A 9055-nucleotide genomic window follows, 5' to 3' on the forward strand; every position below is an offset into this window, starting at 1 on the left:
GATCTATCCATGTTCCTGTAAGTGGTATTATTTTATTCTTTTCTATGACTGAATAGTATTCCATAGTGTACAGTGTATGATATATATATATATCTCTCTCACATCTTCTTTTTTAACTTTATTTATTTTTAATTGGAGGATAATTGCTTTACAATGTTGTATTGGTTTCTGCCATACATCAACATGGACCAGCCACAGGTATATGTCACCTCCCTCATGAACCTCCCTCCCACTTCCCACCCCATCCCACCCTCTAGGTTGTCACAGAGCACCAGGTTGACCTTCCTGTGTTATAGAAACTTCCCATTTGCTATCTATTTTACATATGGTAATGTGTATACTTCAATTCTACTCTCTCAGCTTGTCGCACCATCTCCTTGCCCTGCTGTGTCCATAAGCCTGTTCTCTATGTCTGAGTCTCTATTCCTGCCCTGCAAATAGGTTCATCAGTACCATTTTTCTGGATTCAATATATATGCACTAATATATGATATTTGTTTTTCTCTTTCTGACTTACTTCATTTTACATAATAGACTCTAAGTTCATGCACCTCACTACAACTGACTCAAATTCATTCCTTTTATATGGCTGAATAATATTCCATTGTATATATGTACCACAACTTCTTTATCCATTCATCTGTTAACAGACATCTAGGTTGCTCATTGTAAATAGTGCTGCAATGAACATTGGGGTACATGTGTCTTTTTCAGCTATGGTTTTCTCAGAGTATAGGCAGTAGTGGGATTTCTGGGTCCTAGTACATCATATCTTCTTTATCCCTTTATCTATCAGTGGGCTTTTAGTTTGTTTACATGTCTTGGCTATTGTAAATGGTATTGCTATGAACATAGGGGTGTATGTATCTTTTTCAATTATAAATATAATTCTTTAGCAAAATTTAGAGTCATGTGACAAACAAAGTCTTTGCAAAGTTACATTTAAATTAATAATAATGTATAGAAAACTGTTTGGCATTTTCTTAAAATTTATAGCAGAACATGTGTAAAATTTAGATATAAGTAAAGATAGATAGGTTGGATATGTATGTTAAAAACTATTTTGTAGACAGTAATGTGCAAACAGAAACATTCGGTGATGATTGTCTGGAGGATTAAATCCAAACTCTAAAGGTAACTTTCCTATATCTTCCCTGCCTCCAGTTCTCTTCCCCAGTGAAATATATGCACCAATCACATTTTAGTCAACTTTGACCCACAACCTACAGCAACCTGCCCTGGAAACCAACCCCTTATTTACAGACCAGGATACTAGGCTGTGATGTCAGATTTGCAGGAAGCAAGAGTGCTATCTCTAATGACAAAATAGGAAGCTAAAGAATACCTTCCATAATAACTGACCCCAAAAAGCCAGGACTTGATTAACAGCTTCTCTGATTGTTGTCTCTAATTCCAACTTAGGATCAAGGAGAGGAAACCATAGATGCACCCATAACCCATCCCTTAAGACATCTGGCTTCTAGTTAGCTCTCTTATGGCTTTGCCAGGCCAACAGCATCCAGTCAAGACATGCCTGAAGACATCACTTTTTTCTACCATAAAGCGTTTCCATTCTTCTGCCTGCCTTTGAGCCTTTGTCAAAACAAGCCTCCTTTGGTTGATTTTCATTTATTTCCACACCTGACAAGGGGTTGCCAGGTGTCTACATTTGATATTACAAGCTGCTCCCGTGGCCTGTGTCCCTCTACTCCCTGTCCTCTCATCGTCTCATTGCACTGGGAGCACAAGCTATTCTCTTTATCAAGCTGAGGCCGCACCTACCTCTCCAGCCTCACTTCCTATGATTCCCCTCCAGGACCACTCTCCTGCCGCAGTGGCCTCCTCTCAGGTCCTGGAATGTGTCCAGCTTGTTCCGCTTTCAAGACCTTCACATAGTGCTGCTTTGCCTAGAGCACCTTGCCCACCTCATTCTCACCCATCCCTCCGTGTCATCATTCTAAAAAGGACTTTCTTACACACACTCTTCCTTTCCCACCCACACTAAATTAGGTTCCCTTCTTATGTATTTTACCTATAGCATACATTTTGATGATTTATAACTGAATGCTTATTTTAGATGCTTACGTGTTTACTGCCTGTTTTCCCTGTCATAATGAGTGCTCCACAAATGCAGGGACTAGGTTTATTTTTTTCTACTGGTGTATACTGGTGAACTCATGCAGTGCTTTGCCTTAAACAGGTACACAACAACCATGTGTTGGATGAACATGTGAGTGTGGAAATCATAGTCATGTTACAAAATACATGCCCGATATCCCTCCCTCTGAAGTCTTCCTGAACTTCCCAGGCAGCCTCCTGCTCTGTGCCCAGAATGCCTTGCACATGCTTTTATTTCAACACAGAGTCATGTTGTCAGTACTGACACAGATCTGCCTAGGACCTGTTTATTAAACCTAGACATATTTGTTTGTTCTACAGCCTAGTACAGTGTCTGCTGTAAATGGATGTGAGTGAGCTGTGTTAATTCATTGAATTAATGACTAATGATATATGTCAGTGCAAACATGTTTTATCAAAACTTTCTCTCCAAATAGGAGATCACACAACAGAGAGAAAGACTTGGAAATGGCAGCAGTGAGGTAGTGTAGGATTAGACTGGGGGGAGTTTGGGGAAAATGGCAAGGGAAAAAGGGAAGTGAAATGGGTGCACAGAGTATAAATTGTTCAGTATTTAGGAGAAAAGAAAGATCCTGGAATCAAAGAGACATGGATTCAGTGTTGCTCTACCATTTCCTAGTGGTGCTGCCTTGAAAGGACAACTTAGATTATCCCCCAAAACCACAGCTTCCTTTTCTGTAGGATGGACATGACAAACTTTCCTCACACTCTTGCAGCAAAAATTAAATGAAATAATGTAGGAAAAGGTTTTTTAATAATTAACAAATTAATAAATAAGAAATGTTAACTATTTTATCATCAATGTGGTGCAAAATTGTCTAATCTATATTTTTGTCCAGGGTTGTCTTTTTTTTTTGCAGGGGGGCATGCTGTGCAACTTGTGCGATTTTAGTTCGCTGACCAGGGATTGAACCCGAACCCTTAGCAGTGAAAGCATGGAGTCCAAACCACTTGACCGTTAGGGAATTCCCATGTCCTGTGTTGCCTTGGAGCAAAATTTATAAAATGTTTGTATTTAAATGACTGAGGAAATCAAAGATCATCCTGGACTGTATAGTTAACGTGGAAATTTGTATACGAGGCAGGATTTGTAGAGGGGAAAATGTAACTAGTGAGGTGTATGTCACTATGTTTATAGAACCACATGGCAAAGTGCATAGTATCTATCCATTCACCTACCCTTTTTCTGCTCCTTCCTTCCTTTCCTTTTTTCCCCCTTTGTTTCCTTCTTCCTTTCAGTTAGGAATAGAAGAAACAAGAGGAGTTCCAAGCTAGGAAGGGAAACAGAAGTCTAGCATTTGTGGATCATTTCCTCAAGTGCACAAAGCTCAGTTCCTAAATGAAATCTTGAACCATAAGGGCCACAGATGGGTGGAATGGTGGTTTGAGATATCCAGAGGGTGTGGAGTTTGTTATTTTACAATAGAGTTAAATATAATAGTAATTGAGGGAAGCAGTTGGATCAAAAGAAATTATTTGCTAGGCAGTTTCAAAACCAGAAAATGCTTAAAATGCAAACCACAAAATGAAGACAACCTCAAAGGTTAATGAAAACCTGCAACAATAGACAAAGGAAATGAAGAATTGCAACAGAGCCCTCCTCCCAAACCTATTAAACAGTCATGCCAACATCCTTCCAAAGGGGGGATGCTATCCAGCCCCATTCATTCTACCTTGGAACTGCTGAAATAGGGACAAGATGTTAAGATAAAATGCATCAGTGGCTTCTCTCTTCACTTGACCAAGATTAAGGACAGTAGTCCCTCCAAACATTGCTGAGACAGCACTGGCTTATGCAGCTCTGCCTGGCAGGTGTCCCCTGAGTGTTTGTTCAATGAATTAGTGCTGGCCAGTTTAAAAGTCAGGCATTTACTAAGAACCACAGAGAATAAGAATGGAGAAACTGTGTGGCAGTTCTCGGGTAGAGCCAAAACTACTGGACCAGGGAAGGTACTTGGACAAAGTCAAAGAATCAAAACTCAAAGGAGTTAGAGTAAAATTTAAAGAGTAGCAACAGGGGGCCTAGAAAAGTCATTCAGCTCTTAGAACAGGTGGGCTTGGGCCTGTGAACAAAACTGAGAGAGTTGTCTTGCCATGTTTAGGAGAATTTTTACTTCATCCACCTCAACCCTATTTCTATCAGAAGGTGTTCTTAAAACAACACCATGTTCCCTGCACTGTAATCAGGCAATGAATGCCTGAAAATCACAAGTTGTGATTTGCTGCAAGGCCTTTTTCAGTACTCTTTGAGAAGTCACTAAGCTATACAACAATCAGGGCACAGAAAGGACAGAAAGGCCACTGAGCAGTTGTCAGGAGGCCAAGGTCTAACTCCATGGCCAATTCTTGTGTGGCTTTGGATAAACCATCTAGACTTTCCCAAGCAAATGGGGATAATACATCTTATAACTTGCTCTTCAGGAAATCGTGGAACCCAAATGAAATCCTGCAGGTACAAGTTCTTTGAAAGCTTTAACACATTGTTTAGACATTATGACTTCTTATTTTGATTTGCTGGCAGGACATCTTAAGTTTTCAAACTATTACTTAAGGCATCAGTCAGCGTCATCCTAAAATAGAACAGTATCTTCCCAAGAGCTGAACTTTGTTGTTTTTGGTTTGCTTTATTTTTCTCCCTAAAGTCTAGTTTTCTCCTGGGAAACTGATGGGTGGCTTGATCCAAGCCTGGCATGCTCATCTTTTTCTTTACCTGGCACAAGACATCAGTTGCGTTGATGTCAGATGCTCTGGTGAGTGTCTCCAGCACAGGCCACACTTCCCTGCTTGTCTTGCAAGCTGTCAGGACAACAGGAAACTTTACACTTGGCATCAGAGTATAACCCAGACACTCTGGACTCTCTTTTTTCCAAGAGATAAGCTTAGTTGACTGTGAAGGCGAATGGAGGGTAATTCTGCGGAAAATCGCAGGGAATTGGCCCATTTGGGTGCCATGTTGTGGCGATCTTGTGTGCATTGTGCAAATTGATTTTCAATGAAAGCATCACCTCTCTCTGCTCCTTTTCTGCCGACAGCACACAGAAGGAATGCTGAGGCAGGGGAAGAGATTGCAGAGTTTGGCCTGTGATCGTCTCCACACCCAGACACACAAGCATCTACTGGCAGAAGCTGCCTCTGGGGGTCAGCTCAACAGCAGTACGATAATATATGTGCCCTTTCATGCTTTTCTCTCCTCTACTTTAACATTGTTCCCTCCCCTTAAGGCCCCTCAAAATTTTGCTTTTATGAAAGCCTGTTCTCATTAATTAAGCCTTAGACTCATTCGTAATGCAATGAGCCCAAAGAACCCAGAGGTTTGCGTTCAGGCTTGAGTCTTCTGCTGTGCATTTGAGCTACTTCAAAGCCTTCTCTGAGGCTCAACTGCTTCAGGGTGATGCTTGTGAGGGTCAAATAAAATAAAAAATAAAAGGTACTTTGACAAATAGAAAGTTATGGTAGTTTAGGGGGGTTTTCATTACTACTATAAGTGGTAGTATTTTTATTGGTAATAGCAGCAGCAGTAGCATTAGTAGTATAGTCTTTCTAGAATCCTAGAGTGAAAGTATTAGAAAGAATCAATTTCTTGTCAAATATAAAATAGTATATTGCCTATCAATTTCATTACTATACTAACTGTTTTATATACTCCTTCCATTGTGACTTCCCTGGTGGCTCAGATGGTAAAGCGTCTGCCTATAATGCAGGAGACCCAGGTTCGATCCCTGGGTTGGGAAGATCCTCTGGAGAAGGAAATGGCAATCCAATCCAGTACTCTTGCCTGGAAAATTCCATGGATGGAGGAGCATGGTAGGCTACGGTCCACAGGGTCACACACGACTGAGTGACTTCACTTCACTTCCATTGTGTTTCCTTTAGGGCATTTACTTGAGCATAATTAGTGCTCTTTATCCTTTTCCTAGTCTCCCCCACCTAAAATTGCTCTTAGGAAGCCATCTGATCTCAGTCAATAAACCTAAATGTGGCTGTAGTAGAATGAAAATCCTAAACCAAGAGGGAAAAAAATGGAAAAGGAAAGAGAGAGGCCAAGAAAGAGAATTTTCTCTCAGACAGAAACTCAGGGGAAAAAAGAAGAAAGCAAGATGGGTTCAACATCTCACTAGGCCTCCCTCCTTCTTTTCGTTAGGCCAGAGCATTTTGACCAGTGGTCATTTTCATTGTTGGCTTAGAATTCCTCAACTGTGGGAAAAGATACCTCTTATAAAAGTCCTGACAGGATTTGAGCAAAGGTGATTCTGCAATTCAGGGTAAAATCTGTGTTGTTTTACACAATTAATTACTTCCTCCACATTTGCTTTAGGCTGCTATTTCAGAGCCAAGAGAGACACAGGAAACACTAAGGTTCTCTGGGCTGAAGAGATGCACAGTGTCCTAGTGATCAAAATTCATTTCCGAGTTATTTCCTGAAGTGGTATTTTGACACCTGGGTCATCTGTTTGCTTTATGGAGTTCCTCTGTGACACGCAACAACAACGCAGATAGGCGATGGAACATTATTCCACAGGGAGGTAACTTGGACGTTCACTGCCGCTTGTCAAACTGGATTAAATAAAGGGAAATATATAAGAAGCCAGATTTACTCAAATGCAAAATGAAAAAAAAGCTAGTTTAACTTATAGTTGGGAAGATCTCGTGTGGCAGAGTTCCAGACTCTGTAGTCTACAGCAGAACCTTGTTAGACTCAATTGAGAAAAAGAGAATTCCATATCTTAGGGCCAAAAGGACTCTAAGGAATCATCTTTTTCAGGTGCATGCCACTGGAAAAATGTTATTACCCTCAGTTTCCTGATGAGGAAACTAAGGTGTAGAAGTTAAGTGAGTTAGTAATATTGTACAGCTGATAGGTAGTGTTCATCAGTCCCATAACTGGGTTTTGGTCCAAGTAAAAAGGTGTCTCTAACCTTTATCTATAATTGGCCAGGGCTACTGTTGCAGGTAACAAGGAAATACACTTTGTCCTGGACTTGAAATAGATCTAGAAGACCGTCATCTTTGGCTTTTCCAATTATCAGTGTTTTCTCTTTACTCATTAAACCAGCCCCGTGAGTTGGCCAAATAGGAAGCTGTCAACAGGATGTTAATATCTTCTCAGCTTTCCAGGACCTCTAACCCTTGAAATGCCTTTACCCATCCAACATCTCTCTTTCTTCACTAAATAATAAGACTGAGAATGTAAATCTTTGGGTGGCAGCATGCTACCCCATTTAAAAGAACAGGTTTCATGTTTGGGAACATCTAGGACCAACTGGGTGTGCCACCTACTAGCTGTGTGCTCTTGGACAATTCTTTCTATATTTTGATCAAGTTTGGTTCTTTGTTAAGCAGTAGCATAATGTCTATCATAAGAAGTTTGTTGTTGTTGTTTAGTTGTCAGTCATGTCCAACTCTTGTGACCCCAAGGACTATAGCTCACCAGGCTCCTCTGTCCATGGGATTTTCAAGGCAAGAACACTGGATTGGTGGCCATTTCCTTCTCCAGGGGATCTTCACCACCAGGGATTGAACCCTTGTCTCATGCATTGCAGGTAAATTCTTTACCACAGAACCACCTGGGAAGTCCATCATAGGAAGTTCAGTTCAGTTCAGTCGTTCAGTCGTGTCTGACCCTTTGCAACCCCATGAATCGCAGCATGCCAGGCCTCCCTGTCCATCACCAACTCCTGGAGTTCACCCAAACTCATGTCCCTCGAGTCAGTGATGCCATCCAGCCATCTCATCCTCTGTTGTCCACTTCTCCTCCTGCCCCCAATCCCTCCCAGCATCAGGATCTTTTCTAATCAGTCAACTCTTTGCATGAGGTGGCCAAAGTATTGGAGTTTCAGCCTCAGCATCAGTCCTTCCAATGAACACCGAGGACTGGTCTCCTTTAGGATGGACTGGTTGGATCTCCTTGCAGTCCAAGGGACTCTCAAGAGTCTTCTCCAATACCACAGTTCAAAAGCATCAATTCTTCAGCGCTCAGCTTTCTTCACAGTCCAACTCTCACATCCATACATGACCACTGGAAAAAACCATAGCTTTGACTAGATGGACCTTTGTTGGCAAAGTAATGTCTCTGCTTTTGAATATGCTATCTAGATTGGCCGTAACTTTCCTTCCAAGGAGTAAGCGTCTTTTAATTTCATGGCTGCAGTCACCATCTGCAGTGATTTTGGAGCCCCCAAAAATAGTGTCTGACACTGTTTCCACTGTTTCCCCATCTATTTCCCATGAAGCGATAGGACCAGATGCCATCTGTTTAAATGAGGTCATAAGATGCTGGAATATAAAACAGACCCAAAGAGTCCATTCTACAAAGATTAAGAAATAGGGCAGTGGTTGGCTCCTTTCCCCAGATTAACTAAAAAATCTGAAGAAGCAAAAGAGTAGTATTTCTAGAAACTAAAACCAGAACAAAATAAAAAACAACAAATAAGGAATCCCTAGAGAGTTGGGTGTGTTGGGAGGTGCATAGCCACGGGGGGGCAGTGAGTGGTAAAATTGGAGGGAAAGGTTGCATTGTGCTTTTGCCTCCCCCAGAATTAGCATAAATTTGGATAATCCTTGAGTGAATTATTGTGTCATAAATCTTCAGTAAGAGCTCAGATCACCAGTGCAGGCCAAAAGCCTTGCTGAGTGAGTAACAGAAAACAGGTTGCAAGGGGCTGGTTGTCCTGACTTTCTTTGCTACCTCAGCCCTCTTCCCCATATGCTATCAGATGGTGTATTAGTTTTCTATTGCTGCTATAACAAATTACCACAAACTTGGCATTCAGTCAGTCTGGATGTAGCATGGCTCATTTGGGTCCTCTGTTTAGGTTCACTAGGCTTCAGTTAAAGAGTCAGTAAGGTCCTGTTGCTTTTAAGACCCTGCTGCTGCTGCTAAGTCGCTTCAGTCATGTCCGACTCTGTGCAACCCCAT

General features: G+C 41.4%; 1 non-coding gene across 1 annotated transcript; it reads left to right on the forward strand.

The window, feature by feature from the left end:
• The first annotated feature begins 5798 nt into the window (after positions 1–5798).
• Positions 5799–5870, forward strand: TRNAY-AUA (transfer RNA tyrosine (anticodon AUA)). The gene has a single exon. It is a non-coding gene; the product is annotated as a tRNA-Tyr (tRNA).
• The last annotated feature ends 3185 nt before the right edge of the window (positions 5871–9055 follow it).

Source organism: Bubalus kerabau, chromosome 21 (assembly GCF_029407905.1).
Source record: "Bubalus kerabau isolate K-KA32 ecotype Philippines breed swamp buffalo chromosome 21, PCC_UOA_SB_1v2, whole genome shotgun sequence".
NCBI lineage: Eukaryota > Metazoa > Chordata > Mammalia > Artiodactyla > Bovidae > Bubalus > Bubalus kerabau.